The sequence below is a fragment of the Nothoprocta perdicaria genome, unplaced genomic scaffold, assembly GCF_003342845.1.
Source record: "Nothoprocta perdicaria isolate Ctin4 unplaced genomic scaffold, notPer1 scaffold_156, whole genome shotgun sequence".
NCBI classification, from domain to species: domain Eukaryota; kingdom Metazoa; phylum Chordata; class Aves; order Tinamiformes; family Tinamidae; genus Nothoprocta; species Nothoprocta perdicaria.
In genome coordinates, this window is record NW_020454716.1 from 1,534,397 (window position 1) to 1,558,336 (window position 23,940).

At 43.9% G+C, this 23,940-nt stretch overlaps 1 protein-coding gene across 1 annotated transcript in view; it reads right to left on the minus strand.

Annotated features, from left to right (window-relative positions):
* The window catches only part of TSPAN18 (tetraspanin 18), a 103,145-nt gene that overhangs the window by 33,219 nt on the left and 45,986 nt on the right, over window positions 1-23,940 (minus strand). Inside the window, exon 3 of the mRNA XM_026035143.1 lies at window positions 12,563-12,692. The gene's annotated coding sequence lies outside the window, so the exon portion shown is untranslated. The remainder of the gene's footprint in view (window positions 1-12,562; window positions 12,693-23,940) is intronic.

Sequence of the window (23,940 nt, forward strand, 5' to 3'; positions counted from 1 at the left end):
AAAACACCATCAGTAAAAGTCACACTTGTAACATTACATTTTAAAATAACAATGTTGTAAAGTGGCAGCTACAAAATGAGGTGAAATGCTAAGCAACGAGTTGCCCAGACGTTTTTATAGGAATTGGAACATATGTCCAGTATGTGTCCAAGGAAATTGGAGTTGACTGAAACTGCTGGCTACCCTGTATTTTAACTGGATGGTTCGTGCTGCTTAAGCTTCCTGCCAACAGGCTGACAAGGATATTAAAGCAGGGAGCAGGAGAGGATCAGCCAAGGAAAGTGAACAGTCGTGTGTAAGGCAGTTCACCTTCCCTTCATCGTTACTCAACACAGCAAGCATGCTCCATGTTTAGGCTGGAAATCCAGTTAATTTTCTCCCAGACTGTGCAAAATACAAACATGTACAAGCAAATTGGATGGTATAAAGAGATGGATCTTAGCCAAAGGAAACTGCTTTCACCAGCTTTTCTTCTTTTTTCCTTAGAAAGGAACATTAGAAAAAGGCTGCAAGTGCACACTGTGATAAGTGGGAACATGGGTTCCAAGGCAGAAGCCTTGGATTTTAGCAGGATTTTAGCAGAAAAGACAAGATTCTCCCCAGAATTTCAAAACCACTATATCCTCCATGAAATAGCTGACATAGAACACACCTTTTTGACTAGCATAACTTAAGGATAAAGCAACATCTTACCCAGATAAAGTTGCTAGTGTGAGGGGGCTTGAAAGTAATGTGTTTTTTCTGATGACATACAAAAACTTTTCTTTGGCTTACGTCCCTACTCAGAGAGGCCCTTGCATTTCTGTTATGTACAGGTTAGGAAACACTTGGGAAACTTTGGGTAGAAAGATAATATTAGAGTAGTATATAAAGCAATTACTCAGATCTTAGCATTGAGGCATCTGTATTTTTAAGAGGCAGAACCAGAAACAGTCGCATACTGACAGATTTACCAGAAAGTTCAGGAAACTGTAACAGGGACATGGCTCACACCACCACCCTCTCAGAAATTCCCACCAGGACAATACCATTTTTTCCCTGGCCAGACCCGCGGGGCTGCTCCTGGCCTGGCAGCCTTGCGATGCTGTCCCCTGCAGAGCCTTCAGAGCTGACTTGAGCACGGGAATAACGCACGAATGGGCCGGCTGCTGCCACTGAGCAGCAGTGCCCGTGCAAGGCGGAGAGCGCTCGCGTTTGAGAGGAAACACTCTGTTTTAAATGCTCAGCAGCCACCGTCTCCTTCATGTTGTTCTCCCACAGCTCCAGCCAGAAGGCAGCTCGCGGGCTCGGCTGTCCCACTGGTGCCAGGAAGGCCGCTGTGGGCAGCGGCAGGGGGCTCGGCACAAGCATCTGAAATAAAACGCTTGGTCAGGAGGCAGCGCAAAGGCCGGCTTGCTATGCGGCACAAAACGCTTCACCCCGCGGGATCCCTCGCATCGCTGCGCTGAGCAGCTGGCTCCTGCTCTTCTCCTATCAATAATAATGACAAATAATGACAGAAAAGGGGAAGAAAACCCTTAGCCTCTGAGCTGCATCAGGTGGACTCAATGCCGCGCGGCAGCTCCACCATGTCGCCCTGCCTGCGGCCTGCGCGCGAGAGGCCACAGCAGCGACGCTGCTCTGCCCACGGCAGCCACCCCACACACACACAGAGGCTTCACCCCCCACACACACACAGAGGCTTCACCCCCCACACACACACAGAGGCTTCACCCCCCCCACACACACAGAGGCTTCACCCCCCCACACACACACAGAGGCTTCACACCCCACACACACACGAGCTTCACACCCCACACACACACGAGCTTCACACCCCACACACACACGGGCTTCACAGCGAAGGGAGGGGAAGGAGCCACTTCAATTTTAAGAGCAGAGGCTAAAGCAAGGTCTGTAACCATCCTCTGAAGAAGAAAGCACATTCCCAGGTCTTGCTGGGAGTACCTTTCCTGGCACTGCTCCCTAGGGAGGTTTTAGGGACAGTCAGTAAAGTATAACGTGTCTGGCTTTTTTTTTAATTTCTCAGGGATGTTTGGACTCTCATTCAGGTTCATCTCCTCCTACTTCAGGAACTTCCCAAGTTTACTCAACCTCCCTGGAGACAGACTCAACTACTGGGCCAGGGTTTTGACTTGGTAAAGCCTACCAACATCACAACTAATGGATGAGGCAATGAACGTGCACAGGTATCACCAAATGTCTTCATGAGTTTGTGGGACAAAACCATAATGTCAGCAACAGCAATGGGAGCAGTTCCACTAAATTCCACAACAACAAGTTTTCAACATGGTGTTTGGGGCAGGTTTCCTCCGGATACTGTTCTCCCCTTCCCACTTGATTTCCCTATACTGCTGATGCTGAAAGAACCCCATGCAGTAGGCAAGTCCAAGACAAGAGCTAACAAAACCCCACAAATCTTGACCCTGAACATCTGATGCTGCTTGCATTCAAATCACCAAGCTGCAGAGGACAGAGTTATTTGAAAGAAAGCTGGAAACATACTCATATATCTTTTACAGTGTTCATCTGTTTCCCAAATAGCTGTTGAAGCTGCCATGTAGACATTATATAATTGCAAATATACAAGGAAGAAGGAAGAGGAAACAAATCCATGACAAACTGCTCCATTAAGAGGCTTGGATTCGAACTAGACATAATTCAAAGGAACTCTATGCCTAGTTGTAGGCGTTTTTGTGTTTTTAGGGCTTAATAAGTTAGAGAGCTTAGCGAAAGTAGATGATATAGTATAGCATAGGGCATAGAGCTTAGGGCATGGCGCTCGGAAGATCTCGCGATGTCACGGGAGTTAGGAGCGTAATTAATTTATGCAGTTTACTGATAACCCCATACCATACAAGGCGAAAAGTAGAAATTAGTCTCCCGATTGGGCAGTAGGTGAGTTTCCGCATTCAGCTGGAGTATATAGGCAGACTGAACTGCGCAATAATCGCCATTTTGCCGCATCCCCCATAGTGATATCTGTGCTCCAGGGCCCTGGGGTGAGGACAACCCCAGGTCAGTCCAGCTAGCGAATGAGGCTTGCCGACCCCCGTCGGCAACACCTAGTATAACAAAACAGGGCACGACGGACCTTTCCCAACTCACTTGATGCTACACCAGCATTTCAGAATCTTAGTCATAGACATTAATTCATGATATATCCCCCTCCAGCAAACATAACACACAGTTTAAAAACTTTCCTAGTCATCCCAGTACTGATATACAATTCACTTGGGATTTCTGCTTTCATTCATCATAACTGGAAATGTTAAGCAAATACTACAAGAAGTACAAGAAAAACTAAAATCCGGAGCACTCTTTGGAGCCTGGGAATTCTCATGGGCCTTGCACAAATCTTAGTTCTCTGCCCGTGCCTTCCCTTCTCTCTCACCAATTTAAGCTTTTTGACAAGTCTGTGAAATCGTATATTTTCCTTCTAGTGGTGGCAGCCACTATTGCAGGAGAGCACACCATATAAAGTTACTCATTAAGAGAGGTAAGGAACTACCTCCCTGGAATAGTGTCACCTCGAGCTGAACTCTGGGGAGAAGCAAGCGCGGTCCTCCTTTGCTCCTTTGTGAGCAATAAGGCTCAGAAGGGAGACTATCAGAAGGGATGTATCCTCAAGAGGATTGATTCATAGTAGGCAGCTCCCATTACTGCTCTGAAGCAGAGACTCTGGTGCCAGGAGGTCACATCCCTGGCACTGCAGATTCCTCCACATTCACTAGCACCAACTTCACAGCTTGCTTCAGCTGGCTCACTGATTCACTGGGAGGGAAGGCAAATCTCTTCATCTTTTACACCCAATGTGCTTTCTACAAAAATTCCCACATGTAGATAGACTGCCTTGAGTCACCTCTTCATAAGGCTTCTTGACAGCCCTTTCTTCCCTTCGTACCATCACCTGAGCACAGGTGAGCAGAGCTGAGCTGCACCACAGACCCAAAGACAGCAGAAAGAGAGAGGGCAGATCACAGGCTGCTGGCGAGACAGGCTCATTCTGAGCACGCTTCAGCCAAGCCCAAACCCACGGGCTCCTTCAGCTCCTGTTCAAATGCCTCAGAAAAGCAAAGTCTGACGGCTCAGCTCTTTGCAAGATCAAACTCTTCTGCCTGGTGCCAGTCAGTACAAATCGATCCCTTGTTCACAAATTAAAAACAAAATGAGCAGCACCAAAAAGAACAAGACAGCAGCTCAGAGAAGGAACCCGGAGAGACACCAATTGATTATTCCCAGAATGCCTTCCCCGTAGGATTAATGAAGAACGTGCCTGGCACAGCAGCTTGCAGCAGCGCGGGAAACATGTCAGAAGCTCCCCCAGGGCTCCCCTGCACCCACAGAGCTGCCGCCTGGTTAGCAGATTGGGAACAGTTCTGCAAAGCCTGGATCCCCACTAAAACCAGCATTCCCTTCCTGCATCTCCTCTCTCTCAAATCAAGCTCAAAACCCAACCCAGGGGCACATTCAGTGTGGTATCCATCCAACATTCCAACAGCATCAACACAGGGTGGGGAGGAGAGGTTTGTTCACTGGGGAAGGCATCATACAAGGGATACAGGTAAGAGAGGTAAGACAATAAACAATATCCTTAAGGTGACTCCAACAGGGCCTACAGCTTTTTAATCCTCACATGCATTCACTGGGACACATCACAAGAAATGAAAAACTGCAAAGATGACATTCAATGATAGCCATGAGCACTCATGCCTTCTTCCTCGACTTGAAAATGAAAGTACTCCATAATTCAACAAAACTGATTGGAAAAGCAGAAACAAGAAAGGCTGGAAGACCCAGAAGTACCAGCAACTAGGAGCGATAAAAGCCACTCGTATCAGTGAGACGATGACTAAAATGCTGGCGGTTATTCTCCTGCTATACAAGTGCCAAACTCCTCCAGCAAGGAGTCGCAACAAATATTTTACCAGCAAAAAATAAAACAAGCAAATTTCTCTCTCTCTGTATCATCAGAAAGAGCATACCAAGATGATTAACAGATTTTGTAGTCTGGATGACTAAACCAAAACACAGAGGAGAAGATCTGCTTAGGTTTGAATCTGAAGAGCTTTTAATTTTTTTTTTTTTCTGAAACAAAACAATACACAAGATATTTCATCACCTTAACTCCCTAAAGGCTTCTTCAACCTGAAATGAGGCTTTTGCTATATTTTAAGAGTTTTCAAAATATAAAACCTTCTTTTATAAAATGTTGGATTGTATTTTAAAAGGACAAAGGTTTTAAAACCTTTTAATATTTTAAAGGAAAAAATATTTTAATATTTTTTAAAGGAAAAAATATTTTAAAAGGAAAAAACGTTTTATTTTTTAAACATTTAAAGGAGCTCCTTTAGAATATCTAGAACAAAAATATGCTGCTTAGAAAGATCTAGAATTAATGATGTTTACAAATATACACATAACAATATGAATTAAACTATTTGCTTCATTTCAACTTATCTTTATAAAGATTTGTGGCTGCCATGAAGCTTTCGATTTAAAAGTACAACTTCTCTTTCGCAAAAACAATCTAGTACAGAGAAATAATTCCTAGATACACATACATGTAACTGATCTCTTCAAAGGAAAAGAAACATCAGATTGCTGTATTTTCAATTAATTACTTTCAATTAATATTCCCAGCCAAAAGAAAAACAAACACACACAAAGAAACAAACAAAAAACTTAGTAAATGACTAAAATTTCAAGCAGAAGACTAAGGCAGTGCTTTTGAGTAAGTACACCTCGTGTTTGGGACTGTTAGGTAAAAGAGGAATATATATTGCTAGATCTAAACATCTGAATTCTAGCCTATACTTTTAACCGTCTAGTTTCAAATTTTCCAAATGAGTCATTTCCAAATGAAGAGCAGAGCACAGCAGAGAAGTTACGGAGCATTTCATTGCTTCTTCTTAAAACCCATCATCACTTATTCCACTTCCTGGGACAGAAACATATTGAATATACTTCATGTTATCCACAGATAATACAGACATACCAAGTCAGTATGGTAAACAAAGCTTTGATTTACTCATTTCCACGTATTTTAACTCACCACAAATTTTTCTCATATAAATACTGTGAATCTATAGTCTTTATTTTGCATACTTTTGGCAAGAGGAGACAGAATAGCAGAATAGCCAACTCCTGGTTCTAATTAACCCAGTTGTAATTTGGCCATAAGTGCAGCTACCAGATAACACACAAGACCAGGAGAGAGAAAGGGAAATGGAAAAGCAAAGGCAGCTCTGGCAAGAGACTCCACTTTCCAGTAACATAATCTGAATACTAAACCAACCCAAAAAACAGGCCAAAAACTTGTGCTAAATTGCAGCTCTGTTCTGAAAGCTGAATACTTAAGCATGGGAAACAGGATAAACTGATTCCTTTTCTTCTTGTTGGGGATGTATATTTATGGAAGATTTGGGGTTCTTTTTTTGTGAACTGTTTTTAAATTGAGGATATTATTTTTAGCCTGTTGGAAACGTATTCTTGGATGCACTTCCCAGCTACAAAGGTTATACATGGCATCGGTCAACTGGAGGAGCTAGGGACAGATCCTGCCCTGACATACATGTCAACTGTACAGCAGCGTGGGTCTGTCTGCCTGTCCCCATCATCAGGGAGACCTACCATGACATCAAGCAGGAACGCAGGTTGCCGAGCCTCACAGCCATGGGAGCTTGGGAGAACATGGGAAAATGAGTGGGGTCAGGTAGCTATAAACTCTGATATCCTGTCATCAGCTGGGGCCAGGGAAAGGTGCCAAAAGCAGTTCAGGATGGCAACTGTAGTACAGTCAGTTCCCAAGGAAAGCTTCCTCCTACCCTTCCATGCTCCATGGTTGGCTCATGCCATACAGCAGGGAAGGAAGGGCCTGCTAAGCTCTTATTTACTCCAGACTTTCAAAACAACACTACAGCCAGGCTGAAAAATAGCCACAAAGGGCCTGTGTGTCATCTCTACCTTACAGCTGCTGCCACAGGCAAACAAGGAGAGTCCAACCTGTGTCCAAGGCTGTTTAGGTCCTGGTTTCTTACCAACCAGTGGCTGTCAACAAACATAATGTGTGCCAAGGATGCAGCTCACATATATTAGAAGCTCGCTGGAAAATGATGCATTTTACAAATGACAAAACATTTGGTTATCAACCAAAAACCATTAGGTTATTGTTATCCTTCCTATGCCCAGTTCTTCCCAGTGGCTGAACTATCTTCAGGCTCCTCTCGCAGAAGAGTGCTGAAGAATTTGCACTAACAAGAAACCTCTGCTTTACAAGAGCTTGGGGCATTCCAAAGTAATAATAAGCTCTTCATATTCTGTAAGTTGAAAAAAACAACTGTTTTTCTTTTCTTTTTTTTTTTTTTTTCCCCCTCTAATGTAAGATGTAAAGACATGCTTTGATAGGGAGGTTTCTTGTGGTGAAGGACAATTTCTGGATTACCCCTCTGTTTTTATTTCCCTTCCCAATTCTTGTTTTCTCACAAAAAGGAGAAACAATAGAAAAAAAAACGAAGAAGATAAGCTCTCAAGAATGAAAACTTCTTCATCTTCAGGTAAGAATGAATGAATGTTTCACCAGGCCAGCTTTTGTACCAAGTATAATTCTTCTGTGGCCACTGTTTGAAAATGAAAACTTAACAGCTCTATTACTGCTCTGTTACAGATGGGAAATAAAGGCAGAGAGGAATTAAGCTACTCTCCACTGTCAGAACACAGGCTGGGAACAGAGCTAGTAACTGAATGCAAAATTCCCAAGTCCCACTTCATTATTTATACTGTAATACTATTCTTATTACTGATTTTAATAGCTATTGCTTTTTCTGATCTCAGCTCTTATTTGATAATCCAAGAAAAAAAAGCTTCAAAAACCACACGCTATATCCTTCTTACATATCTGCTTCCTGAGAAATCTCTGCAGTAAGGGGGCAATTCTAGCAGTTATTAAACCAAGTCTCCAACGTCACTCAATATTTTTCAAAATTCTCAAATCAAAGGCCAACACGCTTCTGTGCATCTCCAAAGCAGCCCTGCAAAGCCTTTATTCCTGCTCTGGGTGGCACCAGCTCAGCAGCTCCTCCCCAGGACTCAGAACGGCGATGAAAGGAAGCTTTGCTTTCCCACATTGTCACATCGGGCAAGCCCCACTTCCCCTTGACACACCATTTCATCCATGACACATGCAAAAAGAAAGAGGTATAAACTGCCACTCTAACTCTGGAACTCAGTGAGTAACTGAAGGAGAGACAATTTGTTTCTTGTTCCTCACTGTCAGTGACATGTCCCACAGCCCCCAGCTCCACAAGCGAACACGCAGAGCCAGAACAAGCCACGGGCGCTGCTGGTAACGTTATGCCAGAGCTCTAGGCTCTACGTACGCTCTAGGCTCAGCTTACGCTGAGGTTCTAGGGCAATATCTCTCGGAAGATACAGCTGTATCTGGCAGATCAAGCTGCACTGGGCAGCTGGAGATGTTCTGCACCTTCCAGATGGTTGTGTCACCTCTGCATGCAGGAGAGAGAGAAGAAACCAAAGAGGCCTCACCCCTTCACTAAGAGCCACTCAGGGCCATATGAATTAGCTCAAACCACCTTCACCAGTAGCATGGCGAGGACAGAGAGTTGGGGAGAAATCAGTAGCTTCAGGCTCCCCGACAGCCCCGCAGAGCTCCTGATTGTACCCGCTCCTGCCGCTCGGCACACACAGCACTGGGAGCAGGGCTGAACCTGTGGCAGCGCACACTGCACGTCGCTGCGACACTTTAACACATTTTTTCCAGAAAAATAATTATTAGATATTATTAAGAACTATGTACATACTTTGCAAACGTCTTTCCCTCCCTTTTCTCAGTGCAGCATTTTTTTTTTCAAATGTGTTTTTTTTTAAAAAGTCCACAATATATCAGTACCTGAAGAGATTCCTACAGGGAGACCCAGTTGGGAGGGCATCAGAGACGGGCAGAAGTGCTGGCAAGCAGTGTTAAAGTCTCTATCTCAATGACAAGAGGAGGCAGCCCCGACTTTCCTGCACACACATGCAGCCACTCACACTCCTCCCAAGACCTGGCTTTGTTCCCAGCTCCTAGACCTACCCTTTTCCCACTTCAAGCTCAGTTTCTGCTTCTCAGAGTCAGGGGATTCAGCCTTATTTATGCTGATGTTGATATTTATGCTCTGATGGTTGTTTTGCACAAACCATTAAATGGTTTTTTGGGAGTTAAGACTTCTTTCCTCAGAGTGGGGTGTTTTTGTTCATTAACAACCGACTCTTGCCCCAGGCAACAAACACCAAATCTCAGGGAGATTTTTCAGGTCATTTTTCCAAGACCAGGCACGTTCTTACCCACTCCTGCTGACTGTGGAAACACCCAAAACCCCATTCCAATTTGCACTTTATTTTTTTTTTTCCATCCCATCTCTGGACTACAAATCATAGAAATACGGGTAGAAAGAGACCTCTAATTTGAAGCCCTGAAATAGGGTCAGTTCTGTGGGAAGACACAAGCAACAAAATGCAGGATGGAGCTGTAAGAGTCCAGGTTTCCTTCCACGAGGACAGGAAACACTAACTTTATCAACATAGTCTGTGAATAATGAGGGGTGCAGAGGGGACTCTGCACAGGGGACTGTCCCACTGCCTCATCATCCTTTTTTAAGGAGAAAAATCAAAATACAAGGAGAAGTATCCCTGAGTATAAGCTGGAGGAAAAGGCACAGCAAGGCCCTTTGCTCCTAGAATAACAGCTGAATCTCGCTTGCTGCTGCTGCTGCTGCTTAGCCTAAACACCTGTACTGTGAGAGAAGAGCCAAAGTGCAACCCTTTGAGCAGACCAAGACTGCACACGCTCATTCTGGTGGCTACTGCCTTCCTTGTGCCCAAATCTCACACAAAACCAGAGCAACTTCCAGCAAGAAAAAAAGGCAACTGTAAAAAAAAAATCGATTTTTAGAAAGAATGTAGCCTGATGCCATTTTCCTTATACGGCAAATGGCATCCCTTGTGGAGTCTCAAACAATAGCCAGCCTGGCAGGGGTGCAGTAAGACCACGACTTGGGGGGGAAAAAAATTATGTATATGTATTCCCTGCTGGCCTTCACCCTCCATTTCCTCTTGGTTTTCTTTGTGATTGCACTGAAAGGGGTCAATAGCTCCCAGCTTGAGAAATGCAGCTTTTGAAAGGACTATCACCAGCATCTGTATTTAAAGCGTGCCTTTTATTTCCCGGCACCCCGGCCAATAGTGCTTTTAAAAAAGCCAGCAGCAAGATGAACTTTCAGGGGAGGGAAAACGGGAAGAGTGCAGACGAAGCCCTACCTTCCTGCCTTCCGTTTACTGCCACTGCCTCTGCAATAAAGCCCGCCAGGCAAAGCGAAGAAGGGCAACACGAGCTGCAAATCATCTAAGCTCTACAGATCATTACCCCTTGCTTCAGTCACCAATTCCCCATCCTTTAAAGGATGCTAAAACCCCATGTGAACCAGCAAAGCAGCAAGCCAGAAAAGAATTTCAACTGATAAAAAACAATGGGTAAATTAGCACTAGATTCATCTAGCACATCAAAGCTTTGCAACTTCATCTTCAGGGGTTAGGAAATATTCATCTGATAAACGCAGGCAATCTAGACAAATTTTAATGGTTTAATTAACTTACCTTGATAATGAAACACAGAACTAGGGGCTAAGTTCATATTTAGGTTTTCTATTTGAGGATATATTCCAGAAGAGCTACAGCACATTAGAGTCAAGGATTTATTTGCAAAATTCACTGCCTATGCTGAAGGTGGCACTTGAGCAGTTGTTCAGGCCCAACCTGCCCCTGCCTCATTCTGCAGCTTCACCTAGACATCCAACAGCAATTGTTCTGCAGTAGTTTCCTGTAATAGGACTTTTTAAATTCATATTTGGAAATGGATGAATTCAAGTGCTCGTAGAATCAGAGTTTGTAAAATCAGCTGTTGCAATAGTCTTCACGTATAAAAAAGTTCATCTTTAGGAGCTCAATGACAGTTTTCACTACTAAAACTTCCCCAGATTTATGGAGCAATATGAATGAAATGTCACAATGAAATTCAGCTCTATCATTTGCTTTTCCTGCACAAAGGGAGAAGAGGAGAATAATCAGGAATAGAAAACTGAACACAAGCAGTAATCATCAGTCTGCTACAACTGACATAATAAGGCAAGGAACTAAATGGGACGCAGCACCAGAGAAAACTGTTTCACTGGTCAGCAAGAATAGAGGAGAGAGGTCAGGTCAGATCTGCAAACACAGACTAGGTAAGATCAGTTATGATTCTCCAGCTCCTATCTGACTTGACATTCATCTAGTTATTTAATTAGAGCTTTTCAGTAAGCATCAACAGAAGCCCAAAACATTAATCTGAAAGTCCTCAAATCCACAAATGGAGAGGCGCAGTGGCACCTCCAGCCACACATATGAGCAAAAAGCTAGCTCATACAGTTCCCACCAGCTTGTCTGTGAGAGAAGCCAAAAAAGAGGCCAGGGCATATTCCTTAAACAAAGAATTGCCTCAAGAGAGTTTCTAGCAAAAGCAGTATACAACTTTGCATTCTGCTTTAGTTTTCAATCATACCATCTTTCTCACAGGCATTCAAAAACATTAGTCCATGCCTTATCAGATCCTGAATGAAGACTGCAAAAAAGCTCCTGTGAGTCTGAGGACCTGCAGTTCAGAGACGTTTATGGGTCTGTAATCAGTACTGACAGATAAGTTACACTCACGCATACTTGCTTGCAACTGAGGTCTGGTTTAACACAGTACAGCCCTAAGCTTTCATAATACAGCATAGGAAACAAAATCTGCCCGTCGCCTTCTACTAATTGCATCTGCAGTGGTCAGGGGTTGAAAGAGGAGCAAGCAGATTAATTCTATTAGGCTGTGGAATAGTATCCCTAGGGGATGATGGAAAATCCCATCATTTAAAACAGGATTGGTACACACTGCAGGGAACAATGTTACATACTAGTAGGGGATTAAGGGTTTGTACTAAGGGCCTCATCTCTTCTAGATCTGGTTTCCATGAGTCATTGCAATTAGAACTACAAGGCTTTTTTCTGTTTGTTTTTGTTCACTTTTGGTCGCCCTGAAAGATCTTGTCCAGTCAAACCCTGAACGCTTCTTTCATTTCCTAGTTAACCCCTTTCCTCATTAAATATATCTGTTTCTTCTTTTTATTAATAACCTTTCTCTTAAAATGAAGACAAATTCCAAAATGAAATAACGTCGGAAAACGATACTTAAGTATTTCTTATCTAATTTTTTTCTTTCTTTTTTTCATCATATCCCCCACGCAATTTCCCTACATTTGATTCAACTGTACAAGCAGTCTTGATCTTCTGAAAGTATGTTTTCACTGCAAAAACTTCCTGTGCCGTAAACACAACGTAAGGTGTCATCCCTATACATAGGACAGGCAGAGGTGACAAAGCCTCTCGAGGCAAACGGGAGAAATACTCTGCTCAAAGCCCTGGAGCAAGACACAGCCAGTACACAGCCTGGTATCGGCAGAGCCTGGAGCATTAGCTGTGCTGTGTGCCTCACCTGTATGTCACTTGGAGGGACCAGGCCTTCAGGGGAATACTTGTTCTCCTCCAGAAGTCAGGATGTACAAAACAGGCTTCAGTCGGGTCCTTGGTTGTGGCTGCTGTCACAGTGATCCAGTCTGGTCAACCTATCGTAAAAGACAAGGACAAACATGTAAGACGAAACGTGCTAATATGCATCCCTGAACACTGGGCCTGAGAAACTTGTGATCTTGCTTTAATCATTTCTGCTTGCCCAGGTGAAGACCAACCACACACCTGAATGAGGCCAGAGCAGCAGCTGGCAGAAGCCCTGCAGACTCCAGCAAGGCCTGGACTGAAGGCAACATCTTCCTCTTCCTTCTCCGGTCTATGGAAACTGGTCATAAACAGAAAAAGTTTTTTGGTCCCAGGCAGAGGCAGGAACAGAAAGGACTGCTATATTATATCAGATTGTGAAACTGGGATTACTGGGGCCTGCTATCCTCTGGGAAAATGCAGTGGGAGAAGGCCAGAAACACACTGGGAGCTTTGGAGGATTGATAAGGAGCTCCTTTCTAGCCACAGTACAACTTGAATTGTTAATGTCAGGTGTCAAAAAGTCCAGAGGGAGGGAGGCTGTGCAGGAAATGAAAGATGAACCCCTAAAATAAATGAATCACTTAGGCACTAGTTACAGAACAGAAAGAGGAAGGCTTTGAGAGGACAGCCTAAGGAAAACAGGAGAGGGAAGGAACACTAGAAGGAGATGCTTTGTTCCTCAAAGCAGACCTCAAAGTTCCAGACCAGAAAAGGATGAAAAAGTGGATAAAAAAAATCAAAGGTTTTAAAACACATAAGCACACATATTCTGTATTGCATGCAGCAAATACGCACACATGTCCATGTACTGTGTAAGTGTTGGAGTGTGTTTGCATGCTGAGTGAAGGGAGCAAACAAGGTTGAGGATGGAAATCAAGGCAAGGTGATGGAGCTGAGGTGCAACAAACATACCAATATAAGCAAGGAGCAAAATTGGAGAAGCTCAAGCGGTGGAAGCATTGAGCATGCAAAAGGACATAAAATAGTGCCTGGAGAAAGGCAGGAATGGCCAGTGGGAAGGGAGGATGGCTTATGGCAGGTCTGGTCAGCTTCTCCCTTGCAGAAGAAAGGCAGAGCCTGAGCAGAGAGAGAGGAGGGGCAGCACCAAGTCTGGATCTCATTCCCTCTGACAGCTCCAATTCAGATACAAAGCTGGCGCCACACAAATCTGTTTCACAGCATTGCTCCTCTGCTCCTTACGAGTTTACCTTGCTTCTTTGCTCTCCCTTTAATAAATAACTGAAAACCTCCCCCACGTGCAGCCCCTCCAGCATCCTGCATCCAAAGTCAACTGTCCACACGCACATCTGGAGCATCACTCCCTGTTCTACATCATGGAGCTGAATTAGCTCCTCCAGGAGTCAAAAGGAAAAGCTGGTGGACAAGGGCCTTTCAGCAGCTCCATGTCCTGTAAGACACTGAGTCTTGGTGGCAGCCCAACGCCCCCAACCTCACTTCCCTTCCCTGCTTTCCAGGGGAGCCAGCCCTACTCAGCTGGGCTCTCCAGCAGGAATTGTCTCCACTCACGGGCTGCCACAAACTCGCATCAGCCCTTGCTCCTTGCCTGTGAACTCAGCAGCAAGCCCAGTCAAAGCCTTCAGGGGTGCAGCACTGCACAGTAATTCCCAGGTTTTGGTGGGTGAGAGCGGGATATCTGCACAGGAGGGTGCACAAAGTGCTGTCAATCATCAACATTTTGACTCAATTACATTTTTAGCAGTAATTTTCCTTTTCCATTACAGAAGAGTGCTGCCCCGGTAAGCAGAACGATCCGTTCCCTGTTATCATTTCAGCTGACGTGCCATTCTAGTCAGTAGCAGAGAGCTCTAATATATTTAGTGTCGCTAATATATTTTGCCTGGCATGCGTATGTGCTCAGACAAGAGATTTCGATCACGTGTATTCAAGGAACATTAAGAAACAGCAGATATCTTAGGTCATCTAAATCCTGCTCCCCAGTGGAGGATCATGTCTTTCCCTCTCCTCCACTCCGCTTAGTTTACGTCGAAGCCAATTCAGACTGTCTCAAGCACCAGGAATATCTTTTCTCCCAGCAGACCTCAGAAGAGCCTGGCACAGAGCTGCCTTCTGGAACTGACACCTGAATAAACAACCTTTTTTTTTTTTTTTTTTTTTAAATTAACACAATTCCCTTATATCTGACTAGAAAAAAAGAAACAGCAAGTGATAAGGAAAATACAAAACAGGGAGCTTCTCCAAGACTAACAGAGTGGGATATGGCAGTGCCAAGGGGCCCAACCATGGAGAGAAAGGATTAGCTTTCTCCTCTCTTCATTGCTCACTCCTTTAGCCCTCACAGGTACATTTTCAAGAGAATAGGAGACTCTGTGGACCATAGAATCATAGAATCATAGAATGCCGAAGGTTGGAAGGGACCTCAGAGGTCATCGAGTCCAAACCCCCTGCTCACGCAGGGTCACCTAGAGCACGTGGCACAGGGCTGCATCCAAGCGGGTTTTAAAGATCTCCAAAGAAGGAGACTCCACAAGCTCTCTGGGCAGCCTGTTCCAGTGCTTTGTCACCCGCACAGTGAAGAAATGCTTCCTTAAGTTCCTGTGGAACTTCCGATGCTTCAGTTTGAAGCCATTTCCTCTAGTCCTATCCCTGCCCACCCCTGAAAAGAGGCCGCCCCCCTCCTCCTCACTGCCTCCCTTGAGGTATTTATACACGCTGATCAGGTCCCCCCTCAGCCTCCTCTTCTCCAGGCTAATGTGTCAACTGAGCTCAATACATTTTTTATATGAAAACAAACCAAACAAAACCTTACTGCAGAAATTCTCCTGATTAGTTATCCTAGTTTTATATTCTCTATAATTGCTACTGGCTACTGTTGGAAATAAGGCCTTGATTTAGAGAAGATCTGACCCAGCATAGCAGTTCTGGGGTGTCTATAACACTGCTTTAACATAAATATAGGCATTAACCTCCGTGGCTCCTGTGGCTCTATGTAGATTTTAGGAATACAATGCTCATCTGAAATAAGGGTTTACTTTCTTTTAGTATTATTCCGAGCAAAGCTTTCTCCCCACTTCAGTATTTGTTCACTGCGGGGCACCAATGGTGGCATTTTTTTTTTTGCAAAAAAACTTCTTTTTTTGCCATCCCTGCCTACTTCTCCAACCACACACATGCCTGTGCAAAGCCACTTCACCAAGCGTAAGGAACAAAAACCTGCACTACAGACTGACACCGAGATGGGGAGGAACACGGACGTGTCCCCGTTTAACATTTCATAAATCACAAGCAACACCAAAACAGATGTAGAACAAGCCAAATCCTCCTTACGTTTTATGCTTAGCATAAGACAAATCTTTCTAGATGAAATACAACAGAAAAGGAGCTGCGGAGCTGGCATTAACTTGACAGGTGCTGAGCTGGGCCGGGCACAGAGGAGCGTGGCAGCTGAAGGAGCGCACGTTGGAGAGGCATCTGCTTCCTGCTCCATGTGTGTGTTGATCCGCCCAGACAAACAGCCCGCCGGCACGGGGCAGGCTGCAGAGGTGCTGCCGCTGGCATCACTAGCCCTCGGCTCGCAGCTGGGCCCTTCGGCCACATCCCAGCTCCCGCGGCAAAAGGCGGGAGCTGGGAGGGAAGGAGGGTGCCCTCACACGCATGGAGAAGGCTCCTGGCCAGCAGTTCCCCACCAGCACGCAAAGCAAAGCCTCCACGCTGCCCCCAGGGCTCGCGCTGCAGCTTCTGGGGCCTCCACGCCTTCGATACCGACATGAGAAGATTCCCTCCAAAGCAAGGCGAGTACAGCTCCTCGTGCATAAAAAGAGATCTTCCCTAACAAGAAAGAAAATTAATTAAGTGGGTAAAATCCCACAGGTTGGAACAGCAGCTGAGGAATTATCTTTCTATCAGGTTGGTAATGAGGAATGAAAAAGCCTCACACAGACTTTAACAGCTTCATATGGGCTCATTGGCATTCCAGATGAGATGTGAGGCTTGGCATTCCCAGGAGCACCAGATGCAGCTCCAGTTACAGGGCAGACCTTGGGCAAACCACAGCTTGCCCTGCTGAAAACAATACTCACAAGATGCCCGAAAATGAAAGGTACGTACCCATCTAGCAGAATAGCTCTTTCCCACAGAAATTATGCCTGAGGAGACTGCAGGTCATAACGCCCAGTGCCCCAGGTGGATATGGCACAGCTCTGAGACCCGTGGGAAGAAGTGTCTGCAGGGGATCTTTACTCCACGTTCAACAGCCAGCCAAGTGGAGGCATACATGATCAGACACTGACAAATACCCTTCCTTTACTCTACTGACTTCTCCACCAACACTACCAGCTGTTTGCTGTTACTACTAACAGGTACTGCTCAGTTATACCAAAATAACGCAGGCTATTTCCTAACCCACTCAATGGCAAGACAACATGATTTGGGTTCAAAGACAAGTTCACAAATAGCGAAACACTGACCGCCTTCCAAAAAGGTGCTCACAGACATCCTCCTCTCTTCTTGTCACTATCTGTACCACCACTGTCCCACGAGGCATGGAGCTTTTTACCATGCGCAGCATGAAAGGGCTCACGGCCCACAGAGCTGGCTGCCTAAACTGACATAAAGCAGGAAAAAGGAAATGCTAGTATTTCCCTTGTCACAGATGGGAAAGAGAAATCCAAAGAGATATTGGAAAAATCAGGTGGAAAATCCATATCAGAACTGGGAAGTGAATGGCTTCAGGCTGAAACCTATTTCATTGGTTTGGAGATGGTCACTTCCTCCGTTTTCATTCTCATCTCTTTCCCTGAAAGCTGTTTCCTTTTCAGCTTACAAAGCTCATCCTCAAAAGGCAAGTCCACAGCCAATTGTGGTTTCCATGGTCAAATAAAGCAGTGGCCAGAAGATTGCTTCTCTCCAAGATGGCTCTGGATTTCCTCCTGTAGGATATAACTAACTTTTGCTTAAAGTTAGCTCCAGGAGCTGACCTGAAACTCCACATAGAGCCAACGGCCATCACAGAAACCTTCACCAGGGATCCAAGAACTACACTTGTCACCTGCGTACTTGACTACACTATTTGGGGCCAGAAGGGACATGCCTTTTTTGCTTGTTTTTGGTTTATTTATTATTTTTAACTCTGGCCTTTAGCTGGAACAAGGGGACATTTAAGCCTGGCAGTACGCTAAGATGTTCTGCCCATCTCCAGTGGGATGCTTAGGGAATTCAGTCACATCTGAGTACAAAGAATTCTCAGATGCCATCTAAAAACTGCCCCAAAAAGGCCAATTTCCCCTCTTTAAAATGAACAGCAAATACTGATTTTGCTCTGCATCAGAGGGATTTTTAATACAGTAATTTGGGGGGCACTCCCTTGACCAGCTCCATTAGAGCCATGCTGCTGCATGCACTTCGTTTTATATGTTACCTGTACCTTATCAATCAACACAGTTAATACCCCTACCAGATGAGATAATTATTTTGCAATTACATTGAAATGAAAGACACTTCTTGCAAAGGTTTCACTAATTACCCAGGCTTACCAAAGGGTAAGGATAATGGAATATTTTCCCACCATCTCTGCCTCTCATTAATCCAAATGCCCTCTGTGCCCTAAATATATTGAGAAAAGAAACTGATGGCACTTCTTGAGTCATAGGATTAAATTACCTACTCTGAGGGAGCAGGTTGCCTAACAAAAGCATTTACATTATTAATAGCAATTTCCATTCATTTTACATCTTTTTCTTTAAACAACCACTACTACTTCCCTAATTTTCCTCTGGTTTTAAATAGCTGCCATGCATAAACAACAAGCTTCAGTCTTACCGTTTGAGAACATACTCTTTCTTGTTTGACTCAGAAGTGAGGATTTCTGTCAGCTTGAACTGCTGATTCTAATTATTTAGATTTCCCATCTCTGCTCTCTCTCTCTCTCCACTTCCCTTAGGGAAAGGGCTGGCTGCTCCCAGGGATACTGTGGCAGAGCACTTGCGTTTTCACATGCAGAGCTTCCACTCTATCAGCTCTCAAAATCCGGCCGGTTTGTATCAAATATATGTATATATATATATATATATTTATATATTTAACTTCCTCATCTACCTGTTGAATTTGCTCAGATTCACCGGAGCAGACACACTGACACCTTTGGGCAGACGTTCCTAAAATTCAAAAACATCCAATAGTGGAAAGAAAAGAGATGTTCAAGGCAGCAGGCACTGTATAGGCAACAAAGATGTATATATATTGCTAGCAACTCAAGCATCTGTTGGCAGAGAGGTTATTTTAGACAGACTTTGATTCCCACCTACAGAGCTGGTGCTATTTGCTAGCTCCATAAGAGGTCCATAGGTTTCCACATGTCATTTTGATCTAAAAATACTCTTAGGTAATACACGTTTATATAAGATACATGCAGAGATTCCAGTGCTTGAAAAGATTTCTCAGAGAAAAAAAAAATCTAATATAAAATGGAGCATTTTACGGACTTGTATAGCTCTTCAACCCTCTTTTGGAATGCATCATTAATTCTGCACAACTGATATCTCTGGTTTGTATCTTCTTCAGATTCGTTTTCTTTAAACAAACTCCAGATTTCTTCCCCCCACCCCAACAAAACACTCCTCTTAAAACTTGCCTGTTTTTCTTTAAAGACATAATAATTTCAAAGGACTTAGCAATAATATTTCAAGTGGGAAAAGCACACAAAAACCAATAATCAAATGGTCAAGGCCAAGGAGAAAGCCATAACCAGCCATTAATGGAAAAGGATATGCAACACTGTTCCATTATCCTCTTGAAATGGAGAGTAAGAGCTTGCAAAATTCCATTCCAATGCCTGCAACTCAGTCTAAATCCTCCTGACCACAGTAATGAAGCTATCACATACTGTGTGTCTTGGCATTTTCATTATGTGCCAAACATCGTGCACATGCCTCAAATGTTTCACCACAAAATTTTCACCCCTTCAGACTAACAGATTTTGTTAGCAGCACACAAAATGCAACTGCAAAGCACAAAAGAAAGAGGAAGATGATTTTTTAAGGCATAGGAGCACACAAATGTATGAGGAATATGGGGGCCAGGGAAGACGCTTAGCACATAGAAGTGTAATTTAAGTGAATTGTTAGGAGTTAAACTATCTCTGTGCCAAAGACCTGCTCATGGGAGTAAACTGTAGCTGAAGAAGAGTTGTGACCTACGGAAACAGCTACTGCATTTTCAAGGACCAAGAGTCTGAAGCGAGACTGTAAATATTCCTCCCAACATAAATCTGAAAGGCCTTAAGAGGGTTTGTCCTGTCTGCACAAGAGATATGCACCTATTCATCACAGGCAGCCATCGAGACAGTCAATAAGCGGAAGGGATGAGGAGTAGGCAGAGCGGCCAAAGAAGCCACCGCAGAAGATAAGGAAGCCCTCCTCCTTAATGAGAGGCACAGGTGCGCATCCATTCTTTTCTTCTTCCATTAAATAAAAACAGGAATTATTTAAGGGCTGTATTTTTTTTCTCTTCTTTTCTACTCCGTTGTTTGTTAAAACAAAATGAAATAACTTCTAATTGCGGAGCAAATCCAACAAATGTTGAGAGTTTTCATTGGCCCAAAAGAAATACAACTGCAAAAAAAGGTATTAGCAATTCCGGCACGTGGTAAAAATACAATGGTGAGGTGGTTCTTTCCCTGAGCTAAGACTAGTTGTACAAGCACCTTAAAGCAGTTTTGGGCTAAACAACATTCAGTAAAATAACAGTGCCAAAGAACGGACTGACTGGAGTGGAGAATGCTACTTATTTCTTGCTGGATATTGTGTCATGATGATGCTCTCAAGGACTCGTGCCAGCTTTTCTTATTAGAGCATGTTCCTACTTCCAATTGTTTTTGTCTGATTCTTTTTCCCTCCCAATTCATCCTCCCAGTTTGCTGTTCTGTCCCTCTCATCAACAACTTTAAACTACTCAAAATTGCAAGCAGGGCACTGTAATGGAAGTCCCAGGCATGGAACAGGTCGGACAGTTTAGTTTAAGGAGAAGGTGTAGGCAAAACAAAACACTCCATGGTTCTGCACTAATGCTGGATAAAGCCAGTTCCCAAAGAACTTCTCAAACCCAAAAAAATAGGACACTGCCTCACTGAAGGCTTCAGAAAGCAAGTTCTCTGTCTAGCTGTCATAGCACATCATCAAAGGGACATTTGTCCTACAAATATCAAAACGTGAAAAGATGTTTTCAGCTTTAAAAGCATTAAATTGCCAGAGAATATTTTTGGAGGATTCTGTCAGTCAGTTAGTGAAGGAACACTTCTGAGTCTGTTGGACATAACATGAGGAGGGACAATCAAGGGAAATAGCGATTCCTTTGAAATTGAGGGCAAAACTCCCTTGGGCTGCAACAGAAGTACAAGCAGATCCAAAACGGATGCAGGTTGAAAAGCTGCACTGTGAAGGACAGTGTTTTCTGAAGCAGTCAGTGTTTTTAGGATCCATCTATAAAAATATCTCAGGTCAGGCATACAAGCCCATGCTTGGCACTTTCTGAAAACCCGGCTCCAGCAAAATATTTCAAGCGAAGCACAAAAACCTCAATTAATCCCCAAGCTTCAGACATCCTGAAAACGTCGCACTTGTGTCTTCCTAATTTAAAAAGATTTCCAAAATAAAGCACATCGCTGATTTTGCTGTCCATGTCACTCTAGTTGCCTGGGCACGCAATAAGCTGTGGGAGCCAAACTGCAATTTAAGCCTGTGCAATTGCAAGGGTTGTAATTCTCAGGTTTGCTCCTGACAATGGGAGTGCACAGTTCCTTGCTACTCTAGGGGCTGCTCCTGACAATCAAGGCAGCACGTTCTGTTTTGCAGCTACAGAGCAGCCTGCAAGGATATTTCTTGAAAATGAGCCTTTGCCTGACCTTTTCCACTCTCATTTTTATTTCAGCTTCCAATTTTTGTCAGCATTTCAATAAATGGCACACCTGCACTTGAGTATTGTGCATCAAGATAGAAAAAGTGAGACAGGGAAAAAAAAAATAAAAAGAGCAACATTAGCTATAAAAGTCATTGAGTAAGGAAGGGTGTGAACTAAAATGAGCCTGCTGGCCTTAAGATCAACCACAGCAGCTTTTACGAGCACTTAGCTTTAGACAGAACCATTCCACAAGGGCCTAGAGGAGGCAGAATCCAGGCTAATTAGGCAGGGACTGTACTCAGCAAACCAGACAACAGCAGAACTATCAGCACAAAACTGCCAAAACTTCTGCTGAATTATTTGCTTTGGACTCTCCGGCACACAAGTGCATAAAAATGCTCCCTGCCATATTGGCAGTTGTGACATAGCCACCAAGAGAGAATTAGCTACTTTATACAGTTGTATCTCATTCTGGATGGAGCTACGTGTTGGAAAGGCCTTTGGGAAGCAGCTCCTAGCAGCACTTGCTCCAAGAGGGCAAGTGTTGTCCCCTCTAGTTCACCTAGTGGAAGCTGCTGCTTACAATCCGTGATCAGTGAGGTTGGCTCCAACGTAAGTTACCTGCTGGCAAGATGCTGCAATCTGCAGGCAGGGCCAGCCTGGTATCCCAAAGAAGTAATTCCCACCAGCCAAAAAATATTTTCTGGCACAAAGGAAATCAGCTCAACAACTGAGAGAAAGGATGAAGACTCAGGAGACTTTGCAAACCTTGCTCTTTTGCACCCATGCAGCCCAAGTTGTACTGAATGGCTTAAGTCTTTGAGAGGTTTCTTAGCACGAATTCAGGTTCAGTCTACCCAGGTAAAGACTGAGAGGTGCAGTGTGTATATCCCCCACCTAAGTGGGCTGCAGCATCAGAGATACAATACACATTGCTAAAGCATTTAGCCCTAATACTTGGGTACAACATCAAAGAGCATTTAAATGAAAGATGGGTGAGAAGGACAGATAAGGTCCACGAACCAACCCTCATCACAGACAAAAATGAGAAGAGCAATGTTATGGGACAAGAGTCTAGAACCAGAGGCCTCCTTCCCACATTTGCATTCATCCAGCATCCAGCCTCAGGACCAAGACTGGTGGTGAAATATTTTGGTACATCATTAGCTTTTCTTCCTCGAAAACTCTTTTGAATTGCAGGCAGGGTGTCCTACTGTTATCTCCTTCAGCCTTTCTGTCCTTGCAGCTTATGCTCAGTCAGCAGAGGGACTATGTTAGTAGTCAACTGAAGAAGAAGAAAGTCTAATAAATAATTGGTGGTCTCTCCTCACTTGGCTTTAGCTTACCCAATGTTCTGTCAGCCAGCACAACAAGAAAGCTCTCACTAAAAACAGTCACAAGATGCAACAGTTCCTCCGTGTACTCAGATAATGCTCAACAGGGCCCTTCTCCACGTATAGCTATTTTCTAAAGACTGCAAAATCCAAGCCAGACAAGTAGTTCTTCCCAGCAGATATTAAATATTCATCTCTAATAAACACAATCCTGAGCCCCAGACACGAACAAAAGGTGTAGGGAAACACAACAAACATAATCCAGAGATGCCAGATTCACAATGCCTTGCAGAGTGAATATTTGAATACACAAAGAAAACAGCAGCATTTTCAAAAGGATGCATGTGCTAAGAAACAGAAAGGAATTTTTATATTTTGGACAGTTCAATTCTTCAAGGACATTTTCCCCTTATCTCTGAACAGCAAAAGAACATTCTTCTCATTGCTATTTTAGAAATGCATAAAAGACTTTTCCAGATGTCCTCGGCAAGAAATCCTCAGCTTTCCAGTGCAATCTTTGCACTGAAAAGCCTCCAAAGACACTTGCCATTTCTGGAGTAGGGGTAGGGACATTGGGAGAAGGAAAGGGAGAAAGCAAAATGTAAAGCAACCTACCAAAGATTAGGGTGTGAGAGAAGAACTGGTTACGTTTGTTTAGTGGCTATGACTTGTTCAGTTAAAAAGTGTGCTGGATTTTATTCATCTATTGATCTTCTGTTTACAGGATTGCAATTTTGAAGAGAATAGTGATGTTCTAAGAACAAAACACATGCAAAAATCTCTTAAAATGAGACAGAAAAGCACAAGTAAGGCAGGGGCCAGCCAAAACTGACAACAGAGGTCACTAAATGCAAATTTCACAGAAAATGCTTATATCTGTTGACAACACATAGAATCATAGAATCATAGAATGCCGAAGGTTGGAAGGGACCTCAGAGGTCATCGAGTCCAACCCCCCTGCTCATGCAGGGTCACCTAGAGCATGGGGCACAGGGCTGCATCCAAGCGGGTTTTAAAGATCTCCAAAGAAGGAGACTCCACAACCTCTCTGGGCAGCCTGTTCCAGTGCTTTGTCACCCTCACAGTGAAGAAATGCTTCCTTAAGTTCCTG